This window comes from Protopterus annectens, chromosome 16.part0 (genome assembly GCF_019279795.1).
Source record: "Protopterus annectens isolate FY-2018-M chromosome 16.part0, PAN1.0, whole genome shotgun sequence".
In the NCBI taxonomy this organism is placed as follows: Eukaryota; Metazoa; Chordata; order Ceratodontiformes; family Protopteridae; genus Protopterus; species Protopterus annectens.
Window position 1 is genome coordinate 3,860,949 of NC_056750.1, and position 23,395 is coordinate 3,884,343.

The 23,395-nt window shown below is 37.3% G+C and overlaps 1 protein-coding gene and 1 long non-coding RNA gene across 2 annotated transcripts in view; one reads left to right on the plus strand and one right to left on the minus strand.

Moving 5' to 3' along the window:
• LOC122790801 overlaps positions 1–23,395 on the plus strand; it is a 1,149,194-nt gene that overhangs the window by 823,719 nt on the left and 302,080 nt on the right. The window lies entirely within an intron of this gene.
• LOC122790800 (histo-blood group ABO system transferase-like) overlaps positions 1–23,395 on the minus strand; it is a 307,767-nt gene that overhangs the window by 88,442 nt on the left and 195,930 nt on the right. The window lies entirely within an intron of this gene.

Consider the following 23,395-nt stretch of genomic DNA (forward strand, 5'->3'; position numbering starts at 1 on the left):
TGATTCTCACAAGGGGTAATTGACTAGACTTAAAATGGCCCACAAAGGCAGTTAGCTTAGTACTAATCAATGAACCAATGAAGAACTCAACAGGGGGCCCTATTGCCCTGGCTGTGGTGGGCGCCCGTCCCAACTGGCATTCTGCATCATCCTGCTAGCAACTGACTTAGAACTGGTGTGGACTGGGGTAATCCAACTGTTTAATTAAAATAAAGCATCATGAAGGCCCAAGATGGGTGTTGACATGATGTGATTTCTGCCCAGTGTTCTGAATGTCAAAGTGAAGAAATTCAATGAGGCACGGGTAAATGGTGGGAATAACTATGACTCTCTTAAGGTAACCAAATGCCTCATCATCTAATTAGTGACCTGCATGAATGGAGGAACGAGATTACCAATGTCCCTACCTACTATCTAGTGAAACCACAACTAAGAGAACAGACTTGGCAGAATCAGCAGGGAAAGAAGACCCTGTTAATCTTGACTCTAACTCTGGCACATGTATTGCACTTGGAAGATGCTGTGTGTCTGAACGAGGAGTCAAAGGTGTTTTTGTAGATCTTGGGGATCCTGAACATCCTCCCTATTTGGGAATTATCCACATCCATAAAATGGAATTCTGGTTGGGTAATAGCTCCTTCTTGCAATAGTTTGAGGAGGTTGAGGTCAATTTTCTTGAATTCCTGTGTTACATGGTCAGTTGTGACCAACACAACAATGGTCAGCCTCCAGACCTAATTTAATTTTGATGAGGTAAAACTTGTGGTTCATGATGACTATGACCATTCCTTTGTCTACTTTCATGATCCTGAGTTGGGGGTGGGTGGGGAGGGTTACTCATTTGTCTTGGGAGAGAATGAACCACTTGCAATGGGGTTTCCTGCCTAGGGTGCTCTTAAGTTTCCTGCTTGCATACTATAGAAAAAACCTGTAATGCATTAATTAACTGTACTAGTTTTATATATATAACCCATGGTGGTGGTGCTGCGGTAGCGCTGTCGCCTCACAGTAAGACACTGTCTGGTTCAATTCTCAGCTAGAGCATCTTCTGCGTGGAGACATGCGTGAATGGGCGTACCTTCGTTGAAGGCTGTGCATCAGGCCTGGCAAGCCGGTACGTAAAAATCAACTGCCAATCATTAGCGGACCGGAGTTCCGCTGTGGCGGCCCCTAACCGGGAAAAGCCAAAAGACACAAACAAGCAAACTAGTTTTATATATACATATATATATATATATATATATATATATATATATATATATATATATGCATATACAGTCAAATATTGTATGTGTATGTATGTAAATAAATTATATTTCTACCAACATGCATCTTTATAATATTTACTAATTGTAAATGTGATACAACTTTCATCACTAGAAGAAAACATGACACTATAAAGATAATGTCTATTCAGAAGAAATATATCAATAAAATAATATAAATGAACACAAATGATTAGATATCACCATTTAACTATTTTTTTCAAATATATTTTTATTTTTACTAATAACTTGGTATAAAGAAACATCAATACATTCCATAGCAGTGTTATTTTTATACATACAATAGTGCTTGTAAAAAAAGCACTTGTGGAGATTATAAGACACATTTAGAATGTAGAGAAGCCATTTGTCAGATTAGGTTAAAGGCAGACCAGCCACCAGGTCTAAACGATATGATTAACATTAAATGTTTTTTATTAATACATAAATTTTAGTACATATGTAATTGATATTTATGATAATCTTATTATTATTTGTGAAAAACATTTAGTTAGATAATATTTCTTTTTAAAGAAAGTATTATTGAATATTTATTTATATTTATTGGATAATTGTGATCAAGTATTCATTGGTCATTCATTGCATGTGACCTTATTAGAATTTGTACATAAGCAATGCATAAGGTATTGGGTGCATTTCTGAAGAAGTTCATTTTTATTAAAAGAACAAAAACATTAAAAAGGCAGACTGAGCTGTTCGTCCTTTTTCGCCAGTGGTATTTTCGTGTGTTATTTGGTTCTGTTCACGTTTGTAATATTTAATAAACTTTACCTTATTTCATCAGGAAAAGCTGAATATGTAATACTTGTTATTATATTTATTAAATTTTAAATTAATTCCTTAAATTAATTTATTATTTGTTAGTAATTGCAGGTGTGGGGGTAGTCACATTCTTTGATTTCCTGTCCTTGCCTATTTAAGTGGTACAGTTTGAAATATTTTCTGTTTAAAAACCTCAGCTTTGGCCGACTAAGATCTAGCTGTATTCAACTGGACGTATAAGAGAATTCAAGTACCTTTATCTGCACTTTTTTCAAATAATACAGTATTTAAATTGATTTAACTGTGTTGCATGATTATTAACTGAACTGGAAGTTTTGACTCTGTTCTTCAGTTAGTTTTCCCAGTTTCTGTTTTGCTGTTAATCTTAGTGGCTTTGAAACTGCCTGCCCCTCTTGTAAATTTGTGTTTGGATACTCCTTCTGGGCCCATCTCATTTGCTCACTCAACTGAGTGCAGTGAGATCATATTCTGATTTCAGGCACTCCTACTGTGTACAAAGACAGCATCTGGGAAAGAGAACAAAAAAAAATTTAAGCTTGTTTCCTGCCTTTCCTGTTAAGTGGTCTAGACTGTTTGTAGGCTTCTGAGCCCCCAAGCCCTTCTGTGTTGGAGGGAAGCCTTCTAGCTTACTTTTGTTTCTTATAACTAGCCAGTTTTCTAGTTTTAGCACTCAAATCTGTTTCTTTGAACTCAGCACTTGTTCAGAACTCATTGTAAGCACTACATAAGCTGCAAATTACTACAGCACTCAACTTTCCTCACTTGTCTAGTGGAAAGCAGTTTTTAGTACTTAATAAATAAGCACTTATCCAGGCATGTCTAAGGGTCAGCTCCCAGTGATTTCTCCTGTCTACCTGATGAATCTGGGCATCTTGGGGCAATGCAGCAATTGCCTCATGTACACAGACAACCCTCTCCTCCTACCACCCAACACTACAACCTGTGAGAGATGCACTTATATAGCCAAACTGGAAGCAAAGCTCTCTTCACCCAAGACTGGACTAGACAGTCAAGAGGAGAGGGTAAACACTTGCACCACACCACACTCATCACATAGTCCCTCAAAACCTACACCATCAAAACACACACATAGAATCACAAAACACACACCTACATTCGCGGAGGATATCAATAAAAACCTGCCCAAGCATCAGGGACATCCAAAGCATAAACGCAAGCAAACTCCACCCCCCAACACAACCCAAATGACACATAGCCCACAAACTCAGTGTGCCACTCAACCACAGCCCATAAGGCAAAACAACGTACCCAACACTCTAGTCATAGGTGACTCTAGAGTCAGGCACACTGATGTTCCACTCACTAGACTAAACAAGAAAAAAGTTACTGTCAGCTGCCTGTCAGGTGCCAGGATCCACCACATAATGCATGCACTCAGGTAACTCCACAATAAGTACAAATATGACACTGTCATTGTCCATGTTGGTGTGAATGATCTGAGACGTACCTCCCTGGACTACATGAAAAGAGACATGGAGGAGCTCTCCGATCTTGTATCCCAGGCAGGTATGACCCTAACCCTGAGTAGCATCCTGCCATCAACCCAGAATGATACCACAGTACAAGGACAAAATGATTGACTTCAACAATTGGCTAAGCTTCTGGTGTCATTCTAAGGGGATCCAGTATTTGTCTGCCTGGGACGACATGATCGACAGTCCACGATGCTTTGCCAGAGATGGCCTGCACCTGTCACCCTTAGGATTCTGGATACTGGCTAAGGCTCTTGCCACCCCTATAGTGCCTTTTTTAGGCAAGGTTCAAATGACAAATTCACCACTGTAACAGGTACAAGCAAGCAAAATCTGAGGGTAATGCTACTCAATGCTAGAAGTCTAAACCTCAAAATGCACTCACTCAAGGCACTCCTTAAAATGGAGAACATTGACATCTGTGCAGTGACAGAGACCTGATTCAAAGCTCCAGAGAGCACCCCTGCATTACCAGGCTTCAATTCATACCACACCTTTCGGCCACCTAACCCAGAAAGAAGCACTAAAGGTGGAAGCGTGTCCATATTCATTAAGGATATCCACACCTCCAGGCTAGTTGCACAGCATAATGCATCCGAGATTATCCAAGTGCAACCAACTCTGGGCAAGACAGCAATCCAAATTGTATCTTGCTACAGACCCCCCCCCCCCACCATGCCCCAGGATTCACACTCCTCATTTCTTGATACACTGGAAAGTATTAGGGTACAACCCAACACCCTAATAATGGGCGATTTCAACTACCCCACCATTAACTGGGAAAACTACTCATGTACCAACTCTTTTGCTCAACATTTTCTAGAATTCCTAAATTCCAATGCCTTGGATCAACTTATTCACACCCCCACCAGGGGCAGCAATATCCTAGACCTGGTCATTACCAACATGGGAAACTGGTGTTCCACACCAGAGGTCAATTCCTCGTTGGTCAGATCTAGATCAGCCTAGACATCCACATCCCACCCCCAATTAGGGAAACCATCTTAAAAAACTTCTCCAAAGCCAACTTCACACTTCTTAAGACAGGAGTGGCAAACTTCATGACACCCATGCAGATGGGCAATAGAGGTATGACTGCCGAATCCTACACAAATGCATTTTATAAGCACTTACATGAGTGCATGGATCATGCTATCCCTAATAGAACCAAGATGTTATCCTCCAAAAAAAGGAAGCCAATCTGGTGGTCCTCTGCCATAAACAAACTCTACAACAGAAGAAAGAAACTGTTGCAAAAAAGAGTAAAATCCCATGACTGAAGGAACTCCATGGTCAACCTCAGTAAGAAGCTGAGATCCCTCAAAATCCTCCAAAGCTAGTTACGAAAACAAAATTGCCACTGACTCTAAAGACAACCACAAAGCATTCTATAGCTATGTCAAGAATCTGAATGGGAACACTCAGATCTGCTCTGAGTTACAGCACAATGGCACTAAATATACAGAACCAACTGATATTGCCAACATCCTAGCAGATAGGTTCAGTGCTAACTTTACCCCCCCTCTCACCCCCTAGAGGGCCCATCTCTATACCGGAAGAATGCAAAGTTCCTATAATCATGGCTGCACAGGTAAAAAAAAACATTCTCCAAAGCCAGGAACACAGCATCCATGGGACCTGACAATATCCCAGATTGCGTTCTACACGAACTACAGAATGAACTGGCACCCTACCTAAGTACCATGTTCAATCATAGCCTCACCTCAGGCTTTGTACCCACTGAATGTCGCACCATGACGGTTATCCCACTCCACAAAGGGGGAGCCATGACAGACCCCGGGAACTACCGCCCCATTAGCCTGCTGAGTCTGGTCTGCAAGGCCATGGAACGTATCATCGTGGAACTCATAAACAAAGACACTGGTAATCTCCAAACTCTGGACCCTACCCAGTTTGGATTTGTAAAAGGCAGATCATGTCTCCTAAACCTGATTGACTTCTTTGAAGCAGTCACCAAAGCCATAGATGAGGGTAAAATGGTTCACACAGCTTATCTAGATCTCGCCAAGGCTTTCAACACCATTTCCCACTCTGGAATTATAGATAAGTTCACTAAACTAGGTATAAATCCCTATGTCACAAGATGGGTTGCCAACTGGCTCATGGACAGAACCCACACTGTGAAAGTAGCGGATTCCAAATCCGACATCAGACCAGTGACAAGTGGAGTACCACAGGGTTCAGCCCTGGGTCCTCTCCTGTTTGGTATCTACTTCTCTGAAGTGCAGGCCAACACAGAAGGTCTTTGGCTAACAAAGTTTGCCGATGACTGCAAACTAGGAGTCATAATCTAAACTCCTAACGATGTGGACAAACTACAAGAGGGCCTCACTGAGACAAATACCTGGTGTCAAAGCCATGGCCTGAAGCTCAATGCCAAAAAGTGTATTGTCATCCCCTTTGGTAAAAACTCTGTACCCATGAACTACCGCATAGCTGGTAGTCTACTTAATGCCAAAAATGTGATAAGAGACCTTGGGACACAGGTGGACAGTAGTCTCTCCTTTGATAATCACATCGCCACAGTGGTCAGGAAATCCTTCTACATGGCTCATCTCATCACAAAAGAATTCTCATCCAGGAAAAAAGGAGTCATTGTTCCCCTCTACTCATCACTCATTAGACCCATTATAGAGTACAACGCCCCTTTTGGTATGTACCTCACAAGAAATCTACAACTGGAAAGACCACAGAAATACCTCACAAAGAGGATTACTGGCCTCAAAAAGATGCCCTATGCAGACCATCTCAAAAAACTACAGCTTTACTCCATCGCATATCGCCTACTCAGGGGCGATCTCTACCTAACATACAAAGCTATGTCAAACCCAGAGCTGTTGGACATGCTCCACTTAAAGAAATCTCAATCCCTCCGAGCTACATGCTCTAGGGACCTAAACCTTGTCACCACAATAAACAGAACATGCTGGAGGGATAGATTCCTGTCCCAGAGACTTCCCATACTCTGGAACAGACTACCTATCTATGTCAAACAGAGCTCCTCATTAGAACTCTTCAAGAAAAATCTCAATGATTGGATGGGAAATGGGAAATGGGAAATTCACCCCGGGGATCACTTCTGTGGCTCTGCTCAACAGGGGCACAGGAAAATAATTTTCTTGGGTGGCGAAAGTCAGGGTACATTTTTTGGCTAGGCTTGATAGCCTAGTACCTACCTATGAACCTATATATTGGAAAGCTGTAAAATGTATTTTGTATCAGATATAATAGAAGTGGTTCCAGATATGTGTTAAACAAATTGGGTGACAACGGACAACCTTGTCTTACTCCCTGTTGAATTGATATAGGAACTGAAAGCTTCTGGTTTATTGCTAATTGTGTGGACATATTATTGTATAGCAAATTTATATAGTGAATAAGTTGTGTAGGAAAGCCATATCTGGATAAGATTACTTTGAGCAAAAATGTTAAATTAGTGTTTTTGTTCCATACCATGTAACTTGGTTCATATATAGTACAATTAATTCTTGTTGAAGCTCTTTAATGTTCTCCTGAGCTTCATTGCTAAAATTTATTTAAAAGTTTTCTAATTCTTGAAACATTTTTTTAATCGACTCTTCTTTTACCTTATTTTGTTTTTTGATAAATGAGGCTTTATTCCTCTAATTTGTGCCATAAGTGCTGCCCATTGCATATCAGGTTTTACTTCAGATAATATCAAGTTGTTTGCCACTGTAATTATGAGAGTTTCAGTTCTTTTATAACTTGCTCTCTTTCCAGAAGTCTGATTATAATTGTTTTTTTATGTCATTTTTAATTCTTTTTAACTCTAGAGTTAAAATAATCTTAGAGTGATCATAGAATTCTTTTGGTTCTGTTACTAAATTGACTGCCATTTTCAATAGTTTGCTAGATTTTACGAAAAATCTATTCAAGACCATGTTTTGTGACATGGCAAGAAGTAAGTGAAATTATTTTGTACATGATGAGGATTATTTGTCTGTGTTTGGAGCATGACACATAGATCAACCAAGTCATATTCCTCTTAATTCTTGTATAGTGAATAGGTTCATAGGTGTGTACTAGGCCAACGGCCCTGGAGCCTTTACAAGCCTAGTCCATAGAAGTGCCCTGGCATCATGCTGCCATTAGTTCCCAGTGTCTCTATCAAGTAGAGCCACTGGAGTGATCCCCGGGGTGAACTTTCCATTTCCCATCCACTCATCAAGATTTCTCCTGAAAAGGGCCATTGAGGTGCTCTGCTTGACATGTATGGGAAGTCTATTCCAGATGGGCAGTCTTTAGGTTAGGCCCTAAGCCTAGATTTGCATACAGAAATCACCAATCTATAAAGGATATACTATGCTATAAAGACTTTAGAGAAACTTGTAGCTCAAAGAAGGATAAAGTGGGTACTTATAAATGTCACAATTGTAGTTGCTGTAAGGATATACTTGAATCAGATTATGTGTTTAAACATCCAACTACAAACAAGGAATATAAATTCCATGTAACAGCAACTTGCAATACAAATAGACTGGTGTATCTTGCTACTTGCACGCACTGTTATGCATTTTATATAGGAAAAACCACTAGGCGGCTAAAGGACCGTATTATAGAACATAGGTCAGAAATTAATAGAAAAATACAAACAAATGCCCTCTATAAACATATTATGGAATTTGAAACCCATAATTTCAAATTTAGAGTGGTGGATATAGTTGAACAAAGTTTAAGAGGGGTGACGTAAACAAGGCCATTGAGTAAAAAGAACTAGATGGAATAATCGGGTTACAGTGATTCAACTCCTGGTCTCAATAGTGCAGTAAGCATAAAACCTGTTTTAGTTAGAAAACAACTAGAAATAAAATAACATCTATTAAATGTATATATATGTAAGTTGCTTATTAGAATTTTATTAGGTTATGTATAATTTTAGAGATTTTTTATGTAGAATTTACATTTTATTTAAATAATGATGTAATTCCTTTTTATGTGTATTATTATAGGCTGGTTCTGATCATGTGCTTTTTAAACTACCCTCTATATAAGAAACATTTAAATGTGAGTGTATGTGCTGATGAAGGGATGTGTGCCCGAAAGCTTCATTAAAACTACGTTCTTGGTGATTATTTTGGTTGTTTTATTTGAACATTAAGTAGTGAACTGTTTCCTGGATTCTTGACTTTATACCACTGGTATTGCATTGAACGTACTAGGAGGGAGTCGAACCAGCTTTTTCTTGGAAAAGATACTGAAACAACTGTTTTAAGATGGCTTCGTCTATAAAAAGACTGTTACTTAAAGCAAACAATCCATTGTTGCAAACAGCAGGTGCTAATAAACCACAAGATGTCTCTACAGGCAATGATACCAAAGAACTGAACAAACTGCTAGTAACACTGGATAAAAAAGTGAGTAGCTATAAACAACTACAATGGCAGAGATTTAGTTTTTCAGCATACCTAGAATTAGGTATTGTACCTAGAGGGCTTCGTATACTAAAGATGCCCTCTTATGGTAATACACATGAGGAACTGCTGATAAAATGGCAACAGCTTAATCTAGAATTAAGCGCAAACTACATGAAACTCATGAATGAGTTTTTTGTAGAAATTGAACATTCTTTATTGTTAGAAATAGAAGCCTTGGAAAAACAAGTACTGGAGTGTGTTAAAGGAGATACAAAAAATGAATATTATCAGACTTTCATTGAGAATGTGCATGTTATGGACAGTAGACTTGAGCTAAAGAAAAAACGTAAACTGCAACGTGATGTACAAGATTTTAAAAATGGTCATATCTTCTCATGGCCCAAACCAGAATATAAGTATTTAAAACCTGTCAGTAATAATAAGAACTATGAGCAGAATAAAAATACTAAAACAAGACTGTTGGATCAACTTGATGAATTTCATTCGCCGTAACCGGCATTGGCTACACCTACACTTGCTAGCCAGCAAGCTAGTATGCACGACGCTACTCTAGTGACGTCGCAACGTTGCGATGAAGGAGCATTAAGAACTGACGGAGTTATGGTGGAATCTGCTATAGCAGTTAATAGCCCTGATACAGCCCATACATCGAGTGTATCCACTCCAATGAAACAACAAAAAACAGATTTTAAAAGTAAAAAGCAAGCGGAGATATCGGCTTTTTTACCATTTCGGTTGAAACAGCCGGAAAAAGTAATAATTCGGCAGCTGCAGCAGGAGAAGAACCTGAATGTAGCAGTACAACAGCAGCAAGGAACGCAAGGGGCGAAAAGAAAGAACGACAGCCCAAGACAAGCCAGCAAATTACCTCGCAGATAACTACAGTACTTCCAGTTATTAAAGAAGGTACTTTAAATTTAACTCAGTACTATTTGTCTGAGGAACACTATAAACTGTTAAGCAAGGGATTGAAATTTATACCCTATGCCATGGACAATATGGTGAACGCTATTATTGATCTTAGATTATTTACCAGAGGTATAATGCTTAAGCTGTTATTTGCAAACATGAGTTCTACTGAAATGTGTTATAAAAAATCTAGTACCTTCATACCGCAGCTATCACCAGTGTTGTTGGCATTTACTAACATTGTTGAAATTGAATTAAGGTCATTATATGCAAAAAAATGCAATAAAACAATGAAATATAATTTGACATATGCCGAATATCAAGCATTGTTAGAGTTAAAAAATGATAAGGATTTAATTATAAAGCAAGCAGACAAGGGTGGGGCAACAGTACTTATGGATAGAAGGTTTTACAATACAAAATTTAAAAACTTCCTTTCTGATGTTAATACATTTAAACAGATAACTTTTGCAGAAGTAAAGAATCAAATAATGCAAGTAAATATGGCTGTATACGATATGCAGTTAAATAATGAAATTACACTGGATTTATTTAACTATTTTACTGTACCATGCCCTAAAATCCCACAGATATACGGAATTCCGAAAATCCATAAATCACTGCATGATCCCCCGCTGAGACCCATTGTTTCAGGTAGAGGATGGGTGACCGAACCCATCTCAAAGTATTTACAGAAAGAATTAGCTAAATTACTACCTAGCTGTAATAGTATTATAAAAGATACTAATGATTTTTTAAGTAAACTTAACACATGGTATGGTCTATCAAGAAGTGAATATATATTGGTGACATTAGATGTGGAATCACTGTTCACAGTCATTCCGATAGATTATGGTATTGAAGCTAGAAGGAGATTATTACTAATGGATCCCACCAAGCAACCATGTGAAATAGAAAAACTATGTTTACTTCTAGATCTGGTGTTGACTAAAAACCTGTTTATATTTGATGGTACTCCTTATAAACAACTAACAGGAGTAGCAATGGGGACTTCGGTGGCTAATACATTTGCAAATCTTGTGTTATATTATTGGGAGAAAAAATATATACTAAGTGATAACAATGCACATAATATATATGTTAAAAGCTATGCTAGGTTTGTGGATGACTGTTTTTTTGTATGGGAAGGAACTGAAGAGAACCTGCTGCTATATTCATCTTATTTGAATAGTACGACTAATTTTTTAAAATTTAAAATGGATTACTCTAGACAAAGCATTGTGTTTTAGATGTGAAATTGTATAAGAATAATGAAAAGTTGGAAACAAGAATCCATAAGAAAGAAGTACACACAGTAAGATATTTGAAAAAAGTGAGTATGCACCCCACAACATATATTTAAGGGAATTGTTAAGTCACAGATGGCTAGGGTGAGCAAATTAACAACTAATAATAAAGAATATGAAGTTGAAATAGCTAAAATGAAGGATGAATTCATAATAAATGGCTATAATGTGACTATTGTAAATAACGTTATGGAAGAAGTAAATATAGGTAGACAAAATACATTTAAACCAATATTTAACACATCTTCCACTCAAATTGAATATTTAAACACAATACAGAAGATAGGGCATGAAGAACAACAAAAAAGTAGATATGTTATGACATATAATGGGTATACATATCAAATTATTAATATCATTGAAAAAAACTGGCCAATATTGATGGCAATGCCAGAGGTAGAAAAATTAATAGGCCCTAAGCCTAGATTTGCATACAGAAATCACCAATCTGTAAAGGATATACTATGCTATAAAGACTTTAGAGAAACTTGTAGCTCAAAGAAGGATAAAGTGGGTACTTATAAATGTCACAATTGTAGTTGCTGTAAGGATATACTTGAATCAGATTATGTGTTTAAACATCCAACTACAAACAAGGAATATAAATTCCATGTAACAGCAACTTGCAATACAAATAGACTGGTGTATCTTGCTACTTGCACGCACTGTTATGCATTTTATATAGGAAAAACCACTAGGCGGCTAAAGGACCGTATTATAGAACATAGGTCAGAAATTAATAGAAAAATACAAACAAATGCCCTCTATAAACATATTATGGAATTTGAAACCCATAATTTCAAATTTAGAGTGGTGGATATAGTTGAACAAAGTTTAAGAGGGGGTGACGTAAACAATGCCATTGAGTTAAAAGAACTAGATTGGATAATCAGGTTACAGGCGGATTCAACTCCTGGTCTCAATAGTGCAGTAAGCATAAAACCTGTTTTAGTTAGAAAACAACTAGAAATAAAATAACATCTATTAAATGTATATATATGTAAGTTGTTTATTAGAATTTTATTAGGTTATGTATAATTTTAGAGATTTTTTATGTAGAATTTACATTTTATTTAAATAATGATGTAATTCCTTTTTATGTGTATTATTATAGGCTGGTTCTGATCATGTGCTTTTTAAACTACCCTCTATATAAGAAACATTTAAATGTGAGTGTATGTGCTGATGAAGGGATGTGTGCCCGAAAGCTTCATTAAAACTACGTTCTTGGTGATTATTTTGGTTGTTTTATTATGAACCTGTCCCTCCAGCATGTTCTGTTGATTGTGGTAATGAGGTTGAGGTCCCTGGAGCATGTGGTTCAGAAGCACTGGGATTTCTTTAGGTGTAACACTTCTAACAGGGCTGGGTCAGACATGGCTTTGTAAGTCAAGCAGTGATCACCTCTTAATAGACGATAAGAGACAGAGAAAAGCTGGGGTTTTTTGAGTCTGTCCATGTAGGGCATATGTGTTTAAGGTGTAGGATCCTCTTCATGAGGTACTTTTGTGGCCTTTCCAGCTGTTGCAGGTGTTTAGTGAGGTACAATACCGGAAAAGTGTAGTGTCCTGGAAATCACAGATGCACAGGTGAAAATAGCCCTTTCAAAAGCCAAAAACACAGTGTCAATGGGGCCAGATGGTGTCCCAGGCTGCGTCTTGCATGAACTACAGAACTAACTAACCCCCCACCTAAACACGCTGTTCAGCCTTAGCCTCTCCACAGGCTACGTGCCCACAGAATGGCACACAGCAACAGTTATTCCACTCCACAAAGGAGGGGCCACAACTGACCCTGGTAACTATTGCCCCATAATTCTGACTAGTCTGGTCTGCCAGGCTGTGGAGCACATCATCATGGAACTCATTAACAAAGACATTGGGAACCTCCAAACACTTGACCCAACCCAGTTCTGCTTTGTTAAGGGCAGATCATGCCTACTTAACCTGGTTAACTTCTTCGAGACAGTCACCAAGGCCATAGACAAGGGAAAGGTTGTTCACACTGCCTACCTTGACCTCGCCAAGGCTTTTGACACCATTCCCCACTCGGGTATTACAGAAAAACTCACCAGCCTGAACATAAACCCCTACATCATGAGTTGGGTTGCCAGCTGGCTTACAGACAGAACTCACATGGTAAGAACAGCGGAATCCAGGTCCAACTCTAAATCAGACAAAAGTGGTGCCCCACAAGGCTCAGTCCTGGGACCTCTACTGTTTGGCATATGCTTCTCAGAAGTACAGGCAAACACAGGAGGACTATGGCTAACCAAGTTCACCGATGATTGCAAACTGGGAGCCATAATTGACTCTCCAGCTGACACGGACATCCTCCAAAAGGGCCTTACTGAGACGGACACCTGGTGTCAAAGTTATGGCCTCAAGCTAAATGCCAAAAAATGCATAGTCATCCTGTTTGGGAAAAACAAAACACTCATGAATTACCACATAGGTGGCAGCCCCCTAAATACAGAAGAGGTAATAAGAGATCTGAGGACCCAGGTAGATAGTAATCTCTCCTTTGGCAATCATATTGCCAAAGTAGTTAGGAAATCCTTCTATGTGGCCCATCTGATTAGTAAAGGGTTCGCATCTATAAATAAAGAGGTTATAGTGCCCCTCTATTCGTCACTCATCAGGCCCATAATAGAGTACAATGCCCCATTTGGGATGTACCTCACAAGACACTTCCAACAGCTGGATAGACCACAAAAGTACCTCACCAAGAGGATTACTGGCCTCAAACATATGTCCTATGCAGCCTGACTGAAAAAACTCCGGCTGTACTCAGTGGCATATCGCTTGCTCAGACGTGATCTCTGCCTGACTTACAAAGCCATGTCCAACTCAGAATTGATGGACATGCTCCACTTAAAGAAATCCAAGTCACTGCGAGCCACTCACTCTAGTGAGCTAAACCTCGCCACAACAATAAATAGAACATGCTGGAGGGATAGATTCCTGTCACAGTGTGTCCCCATACTTTGGAACAAAATTCCAAACTACATTAGGCAGAGCCCCTCACTAACTCTCTTCAAGAGAAATCTTCACGAGTGGATGGGTAACAGAAAATACACCCCTGGGATCACTTCATTGGCTCTGCTTGACAGAGGATCAGTTAATTAATCAATGGGGTGGTGAAAGCTGACACACTCTGGCTAGGCTTATAAATTACCTCGGGCAGATAGCATAGTGCCTACCTATGAACATGCAAAATGGGGCATTATGCTCGATGATTGGCCTAATGAGGGAAGAGTAGAGAGAGATGATGACCACTTTCTTCCTGGATTCAAAACCCTTGGTAATGAGATGTGCCACATTGAAGGACTTTCTGACCACAGGGGCAATGTGGTGGTCGAAGGAGAGGTTAATGTCAACCTGCGTCCCCAGACCTCTTATAACACCTTCAGTATTCAGTGGACTACCATCAATGTGGTAATTAGTGGGAACTGAGTTTTTTCCAAAGGGAATGACAACGCAATTTTTTGCATTAAGCTTAAGGCCATGGTTTCGACACCAGTGTTTGGTCTCAGTGAGGCCTTTCTGTAGAATGTCTATATCACTTGGGGAGTTAATAATGGCTCCCAGCTTGCAATCATCTGTGAACTTGGTCAGCCAGAGTCCCTTCATGTTGGCCTAGACTTCTGAGAAGTATATGCCAAACAGGAGAGGACCCAGGATCAGACCTCCTAACCATCCCGAATTACTCGTTTTTTACCGAGTTTTGGGGTCAAAATGAAGGGGTGCCACGATTCTCAAGTGGCACCCCTTCATTTCCGATTTTTTTGCTTTCTTTTTTTTATGTTTTGAATTTTCGCGCTGTCGGAGCTGATGTCATCACGTGCACGATGACATCAGCTCCATCAGCGCTAGCAGCCAGTCGGAATTGAGCTCAAGGAGCTCACGTCATTATTTCCAGCTGGCTGTGAGCGGGCGGGAAATGGGAATTAAACAGCAGCAGGCGCAGCACTAATGCTGCCGAGAATGGGCTGGCTTTACTTTTTTAAACTGCTATGCTGAGAAAGGGCTGGCATTAATTTATTTTTGCAAATTTCTGCCGACATAAATGGACTTTGGGCTGCAGGCTGAGAGAACGGGATGAAGCAAGGCAAGGCATTATGTAAGGAAAAAGTGTGTGTGTGTGGCTGGGTATTCACTTATTGTCAGGTACGATGCCTACAGTTGTGCATGTGCGGGTGAGTGCACACACTTACGAGTGTGTATATTCATGTGGTATGACCATATTTAGCTTCTAGTATGAAATGCTGTGCCAGTATAAACTTTCTCACAGATAGAAAAGAATGTAATGTGTAAAATGATAAAAATAAGGGATGAGAAACATATATGTTTTGAAGAGAAATGCTGCTAATTAACTGTCACAGAAGCTGGTAGGGCTTGCATAAATATACACAAAGTCATTTAAAGAACAGAGGCAGGCAAGAAAGGAGCTATGAAAGCAATCATAGCCTGGCTGCTTCATGCATTCAGTAATTGAGAAAGCACTGCTAGAAATACCTTGGTGTAGAGATTGCATTATTTGGGGTTTCATTCCAATATGCTTTTCCTGTTTTTAATAATTGAATGTTTTTATTATCTGTTTTCCAGAAGGAGCAAAAAAAACTGTTTATATAGAAATGTTGTGCCTCGATAATCACAGATACGTCAGCAGTAGTTACATTCCAGATGTGGTGTCATGCTTCCAGGAAGTGCATGTACACAGAAGTGCTAATAACTCTAAACAGATTAATGAATCCAGTTTAAATTCTATTTAAAACAGAAAATGAAAGCCACTTTCTTTAATTCCTTTACATATAATAGGACAGTTCAGATCATTAGTAGTGAAACATTTTAGGTTTTCTGCTAGAGGAACTATTCTTTCTCCATCTCCAGGCAAGACAAATATGAAACGATGAGTCATGCTACACACCACAGACAAATGCTCCAGAGTCCAGACATAAACAGCTCAATACAGAATATGTGCTGAAAATGAGATCTGAACTCCAGCTTTTGTGAGCCTGGAGATATTTTACATGTTCATTGTTCTATTTCCTCTTCCTTATTGATTTAGGGATTTTCCTAGAAGATTTAAAATATTCCTATATTTCTATTGGAAAATAAAACTGTCATAATTCCTAAGGCATTTTCCTAATATTCAGATTTATTTAAACAGCTGTTTTGTTATTCATTCTTTTTTTTTTTAGTTTGCCTTTACTTACACTACAAATTGAGGCTTTTAATTGGATATACCGGCATATAGGAATTATAGGAAATATGTGATTATTTATTTATTTTTTTTAACTAATTGTTAATATACTTCTCAGAAGCAGATAATGACACAATGTACTTCTCAGAAGCAGATGACACAATGTCTTAATTACACTGAATGTCCTCCTGCCCTATTCAGATACATGCACACAAACAAAAGCACATGGTAGTGTGACTGCGGACCATTTCATTCCCAGCCCATTTCAATGAAATTGTCAACGTGCATGGAATTGCTTAGCTACATATACACACGCACAATCACAAAACTCACCAAAATGGCTCCCTGTAAGTTTTTTAAGCAAATGTACATGCTAGTAGTGGATATATTTAAAAACAATGATTCCATAATTCCTTAAGTCATTGTCTTTATAATTATTTATAGTTTGGGTGTGGAAGCAGATTTTTATGATGGAAATGTTCTGTATTGGGCAGTTTTATAATTATTGGTTCATGCATTTTCTTTCATTGCCTACAGTACAGCCTACTGTAAAAATGTTCATTCAAACAATACATTTAAAATGTGCTCTGTCTAGCAAGTGTGCTGTATTATACAAGGACAATAACTTAATAAAGTCAGGAAGGTGTATCAAAGAAAATAATGCACTATGTATGTTTCTTGTTTTGTGTGCAAGGGGCCAATTATTTGAAAACAGCCCAAAGATAATCTTTATCCACCACTGGCCAGATGCATTTTCTTTGGATGTGGTACGGGTTTTAATGCTGTTTCGATGAATGTGAGTTTCAAGGGCAGAGAAGTATTAATGCCAAGTCTGTTTTCATCGTTTGACAGTATTGCTTTGTTTATCAGATATCTGTTAGTGCTTGTGCATTGATGTGCTACAAAATGTAAAAATAAAATCCAAATAATCATTGTAGAAGTAAGGCAGTATGCACACATTAGTGCTTATGGTAAATGGGGCGAAATAGCCAGGTAATTAGATATTGGAATGGCTGCAGCGGGACTCTGGTGCCATATTTTGGTTGTCTGTTCTTCAGTTTGTGTTCAAAAGTTGGTATCCCATAATTCCACTGGAGTGGGTGGGGTTATGTAATTATGTATGCAAATTAGATGTTAATGAGTGTACAGATTTGTACCTATTTTTCATGGGCCTTGTCCAGATTTTTGATATTTCCAGGTTGAGAGGTATGCCCAGGATTGATCCCTGTGGGACTCCACTTGTGACTAGTGCGCAGTCTGACTTGGAGACTGCTACTTTCACACTGTGGGTTTTATTTGTGAGCCAATTTGCAACCCACCTAGTGATATAGGGGTTGATGCCTAGTTTGATGTATGAAGCATTTAAATCAAAGACTCTTGTTACATTTGTAGTGTCCCTCCATGGATCTTGTATAGAATTCTAATCTCCTAATGGGATGACATAGCATTTTTAAACTCTCTTTAGGATGTATATTTGTGATGTGAATTTATTTTAATTGTGGGTGTATAAATGTTCAGTAATATAACTGGCTGATTTAATGTATTATTGGTATAGATAATATAACATCAATGGAGATTTTTATCTGTACCTGTGTCAATTTTTCTTTTCTTTTTTTTTTTTTTTTTTAATTAAGATCTCAACCCAGCATTTTGTGTACTGGAACATGTAACTATTTTATGTCCAATCCATTTTTTGTTAATTCCATTCCACTGTTCTGGGGTCATATGTATTTCTTGTAGCACAGTGATTTGGGACTTATTTTTAAAACATAGATACAAAATAGTTTCCTTTTATTTATTGTTTGGATACTGCTAATTTTCCATGATTCAACAATCCATGTCATATCTTATGACCAGTTTCATTGTATCAATGTAATATAAGGACAACAAGTATGAATGAATATAGCAATAACCCACGCCTGGGTGTGGGTAATGCTGGATTTACCCACGGTTGGCGTGGTTTGGTCCCGAGGGCGAAGCCCAAGGGACCAAAGACAACCGTGGGTAAACCCAGCATTACCCACACCCAGAAGTGGGTTATTGCTATTATACCATGGTGTTAGTTTGCTTTGTATTATATTTGTATTGTTGTTATTTAGGTTTTGTTAGCTTTTTGTATTCTTCCACTTTTGTGAGATAAAATAGTCCACACTTTCAGTTTGTTTTATTTTATTATTGTTTTGAAGGGATGTAATCAAAAGGGTAGGTGATGTTTGTTATAAAATAGTTTAAGCAGTGTAGAAGTTTATAACGTGTAGTTATGTTTTACTAGTTATGGGTATGTTGAAATGTGGTGTAGTGTTAATTTGTATTAATTTTTTTAAAATATGTACTTTTAGTAATTGGTCACTAGATGGTGGTGTTGTATGCAGTTTTAGAAGATGTATGCTGATGTGGACGTTTGGTATGGTGTGTGTTTTTCACTTTTAGAGGGATGTGTGGTGTGTTTTAGTATGTATTTTTGGAGTTGTGTGTGTATAGGTATTGTAGGGAATATAGGTGAGTGAATGGTTTTATGAGAATGCTTGGTTTTGTTGTGTTATAACTGGTGGTTATGTAGTGTGTGTGTGGTGTATTTGCGACTGCATGAGTTTTGATTTTGTTTGCGTTCGAGGTGAGGGAATGAGAAATATTATATGGGAAATGGTTAATTTTGTCTGTTTTACTTGAATTGTTGTGTGTTTTTTGTTTTTACATTTAGTGTACGTTAATGTTTACTTGCTGTCGCCGCAGCACAATATTTAGTGGCCGGACTTGTTTCCTTGTTTCTCGTACGATTTACTATGTGCATGCTGGTTGGATTAGCCAATCAGCGTGCACGTTTCTCGACTTTCCGATCTTCGCATGGTATAATATTAGTTAAACCCTTAACTTGAAATCATGTTGGAAATGTTATTAAATACAGAAGATTTATAATATCTAGTTTGAGAAATGAATTTTGGAATTAGTATCCTTAGTGAAACTCTAGTATCATATGAGATTATATCTAGACAGGGTATATAATGTTGAACGCTACTCCTCAATAACCTAATGGGTCTAATCCCATCCCACCTTCCTTGAGAGAATAGTTGCTAGTAAAAATAGAAAAATGGATATGTTAATATTAATTCTATTTTATAACTTACACTATCAAAAATAGCATCTGGAGCTCAAAGTTGAGTCAACATTTGTTTTGCTAAAAACATTGCTTTTCCATACCTGATCTCCAAGGAGATGATGCTGTGATCAACTCAAAGGTGCAACTATTTAACAGCCCTCCCTTATACCCATTTAGAGTTAGATATGTTATATACATGTATATATCAAGTTGTTACAAATAATTCAAAAACAAGAGAGTATGAACCAAACCACAGCAGGCAAAAAAATATTCCGTTTAATGGTAAGCTCTTTCGCACCACATCTAGCTGCTTCATTTAGATATTTAAGTTTTTAATATTTGTATTTAAAGATATCTTTTGTTTCTTTTTTTTTTACTAAGGTAAAATATGTGCTTTAGATGTGTTACTGAAACATTTTAAGCGTCTGATACAACAGTCTTAATAAGAACAAGATTTGGAGCAGTTTACCTAAAGTTCTATAGTGTCTTGTCCATCAATGCAGTGCATTTAATTTACCAGTCATCTTGCACAATCAGAAATGGAAGTAATTTGAGGGCACTTCATGAGTCATCCCACCATACTCTCATTATTGCATCTTTTTCATAATCTAGTAGTAAATAAATGAGATAGTGCCTTATTAGGAGCCCCTCTTCTGGACAAAAATAAACAGGCTTGTGGCAGTCTTCTTATAAAGTTTCTGATGTACATTTTCTGCATCCATCAGTTCTGGTTTTTTTCCTTTTCCCCTTCAAAACTTGAAGATTTAGGTAATGATCTTGTTAAAAAGTTTTTGGAATAATTGTTTGGTCTCATCTTTCGATTTGACAGTGTACTTATTTCTTGTAAATGTAAAAAGGTTACACCATTTGAAATTTTGTATTTTCTTCAAAAAGTTATTGGCAATAATGTGCGAGTTTCTGTCTTTCCATTTTGATTTGTGTAGGCAGATCTTGAGTAAAATAAAGTGTATGTGCTTTCAAAGTAAAGTTCTTATTTTGTTCTGCTGCTTTTGAGAGTTCTAGAACATCTTGGTAATTCAGGCTTTGCGTTACAGTAGGTTTGAATTTTCATCTTTCTGAATTTTCTTGTCCCTCTGTGCATCTGTTCTATAATTATATTTTTGGATATTGCAGAATTAACAAGTAATTGGTTAAATATTTGTCTGAAGGTATTTTGTAATTTTGGTTGATCATAGGATTCTGCATCCCCTCAGTAATATTGTTTCTGTGGCTTCCAGCTTCAAGATCTAGTCATTTATCTTTAATGTAACATAGTTCTTTTGTCTGTGCAGTTGTTTATCTTCACAGTTTGATATCCATTGCTCTGATGTATCTATTCTGAGAGAGATGTCTGTTATAGATGACTTAATTTCAGTGAGTTACAATGCTATGTTTTCTACTGCGTGCAGGATTGACAATATTACTGTTTTTATGCCCTCCAGAGCAAAACATGATTCAGGCTCAGTCTCTGATTTCTGTCACTCTTTGGCCATCATTTTAGATATTTAAATTAAGGTTAACAACTCTTTTTCTGGGGATAGAATGGAGGACTGTTTAGTTTTAGATGTCTGTGCATCCATGGTTTCTGCTTCATGCACCATGTTGGTTCCATTTTTGAATTTATATATTTACACCATGTCAGCTATAAAGTTAAGAGAAGAAACTAGGTTTGCTTGTAAATGTCTGCTTAAAAGCTTGTATACCATTGTTTGCGTTTATCTTTTTATTTATGTTTCCATTTTTAGGTAGAGCCAAGGACAAAGGATTCTGTTAGCCCTGACATGAGGTAGCTTGTTATTCAGGCATGCTTGCTTATTTCTGCTTGGTGTAAGCTCACAAATAGCAGAATATCCACGTATCTTGAATTTTTTTGTGCAACTGTAAAGTTGCTATTTGTCACCTACTGTTTTATGGCTCATCTGTGTTTTTTGGCTTTTAGTATATATAATTTAAGTTGGCAATGAATTTTTAGTTAGGACTTAGAGGAGCTCAGTTAGTGCACTGTTTGCTCCCTGGTCACCATCTTGTCCATCACCACCAGCATTCAACTATTAAATTAAACAGAAAAACTAATCCTTGTGCACCATATCATAAAATTACAATGTAAGTTACAAAATAAAACCTAAGAATATTACCATAATATCTACTAATGAGATATATAACGTAGCTCTGCAGTAAAGTTCAATACAAAGCCTTAGGGTTCACTAATTATTAAATTTCTTAAACAGGATAATTAACCAGTGAACATCTTACCATACTATTATAACAGCTTTCTATACAGCTATTTAATCAAATTAATTTTCATCTAGTACATACAATACAATATTAAAATATTAAGTCAGACTCTTCTAATGATTTACATGACCTATGACCAGTGCAAATAATGTTACTATTATGTTAATAACTAATATATTATTGTTTTTAAACCCCTTTATTGAATTATTACTTGTGATATAGGCAAACTTACATTTATATAAATGTAATCAAACTGTATTAACAAGTTAAAATTAACAAACATTATGCATCACATACATTGCTATATATCATAATCTAAGCAACAATACATACATTATTCGATTTCTGCCCCTTGTTTTAAAGAAGCATATTTATTAAGCCATCACTTATGACATAAGCAACCATACATTTATATAAATGAAAACAAACCACACTGACACACTCCTAGTTCCAAGCATTTTATATACCATACTGACATTATCCCAGTTGCAAACACTATAATCTATCCAATCATTTTCAGTCAAACATTACATAGCTCATTTAAGTCCTGCCTTCTTTTAAACCTCATTCCTCCCCTGTATGTATTGTTCCACAATAACCATTATTTATGCAGTTTGTTCCTAACTTTTTTCTAAAAATCTACATTCCAGTTGTTTTTTCTCTGTTACTATATTCACTATTTCTAATATAGCTGGTTCGATTTTGATTTCCATTTTCTAGTAATTGCTTTTTTGGCAGCCACCATAATTAGAAACAGCAATGCCTTATGTCTAGGCAATTCTGATTCTGCATCATAGCTCAGAAAAATAATTTCCCTCATCACACCAATCTGCCAACCCAGGATCTCCAACAGTGCATCCCTCAGGAAATCCTTAAAGTCTGCCAACTCACTGCACTCCCAGAAAATATGTTCCCAATTACCTCTTTCTTCCTTTTCACACCTCCAACATTTGCTATCTACCTGAGGAAAACTTCTATGGAGTCTGCTTGGGGTATAAAATGTATACATTTCCAAGGAAAAATCCTAAATCATGTAGATTTCATGCTTATTGTTGTATTTATGCAAGTTCAAAACCAACACATTTAATAAACGATAAAATGAAAGAAACTAGTTCAATGTTCAATAACTGAAAAATAGTGTATCTGAATCATAACTTACAAAAATTATAACCATTTAAAGCAGTTACAAAATGTAAAATATAAATGACACCAAACAGCAGGTCTTTGGTGTTCTATATATATAAACCAGAAGTAGAAATCTTGTTTTTTAAGAATACATGAGAGGTTAAAATCTCTAATGCACCGTGTTTTCAGATGTGGTAATATTACTGTCTAAACAGCACCTTAGGTAACTAAATTTACTTAAATATTTCTTAGTTTGCAAATATTTACATTAAAGGCTTATGCATATATACATATATTTATATCAATTGATTTAAAGAAAAGAAGAACTGTGTTTAGCTAAACTGTGTACTTAAATTATACTAGAGAAGAATATCCACCAGTCTATAGTTCTACAAAGCTTTTACACTAACACAGGCCGATGTAAGGCTGGCTTTACAGAAGCTGAAAAGTGCTGGAATTTTGTCAAAAATGTGTGCAGTCTCATAGAGGTAGTCGTGGAGTGCTGTTACTTTGAACAAGAGGACCAATTTAGCATAAC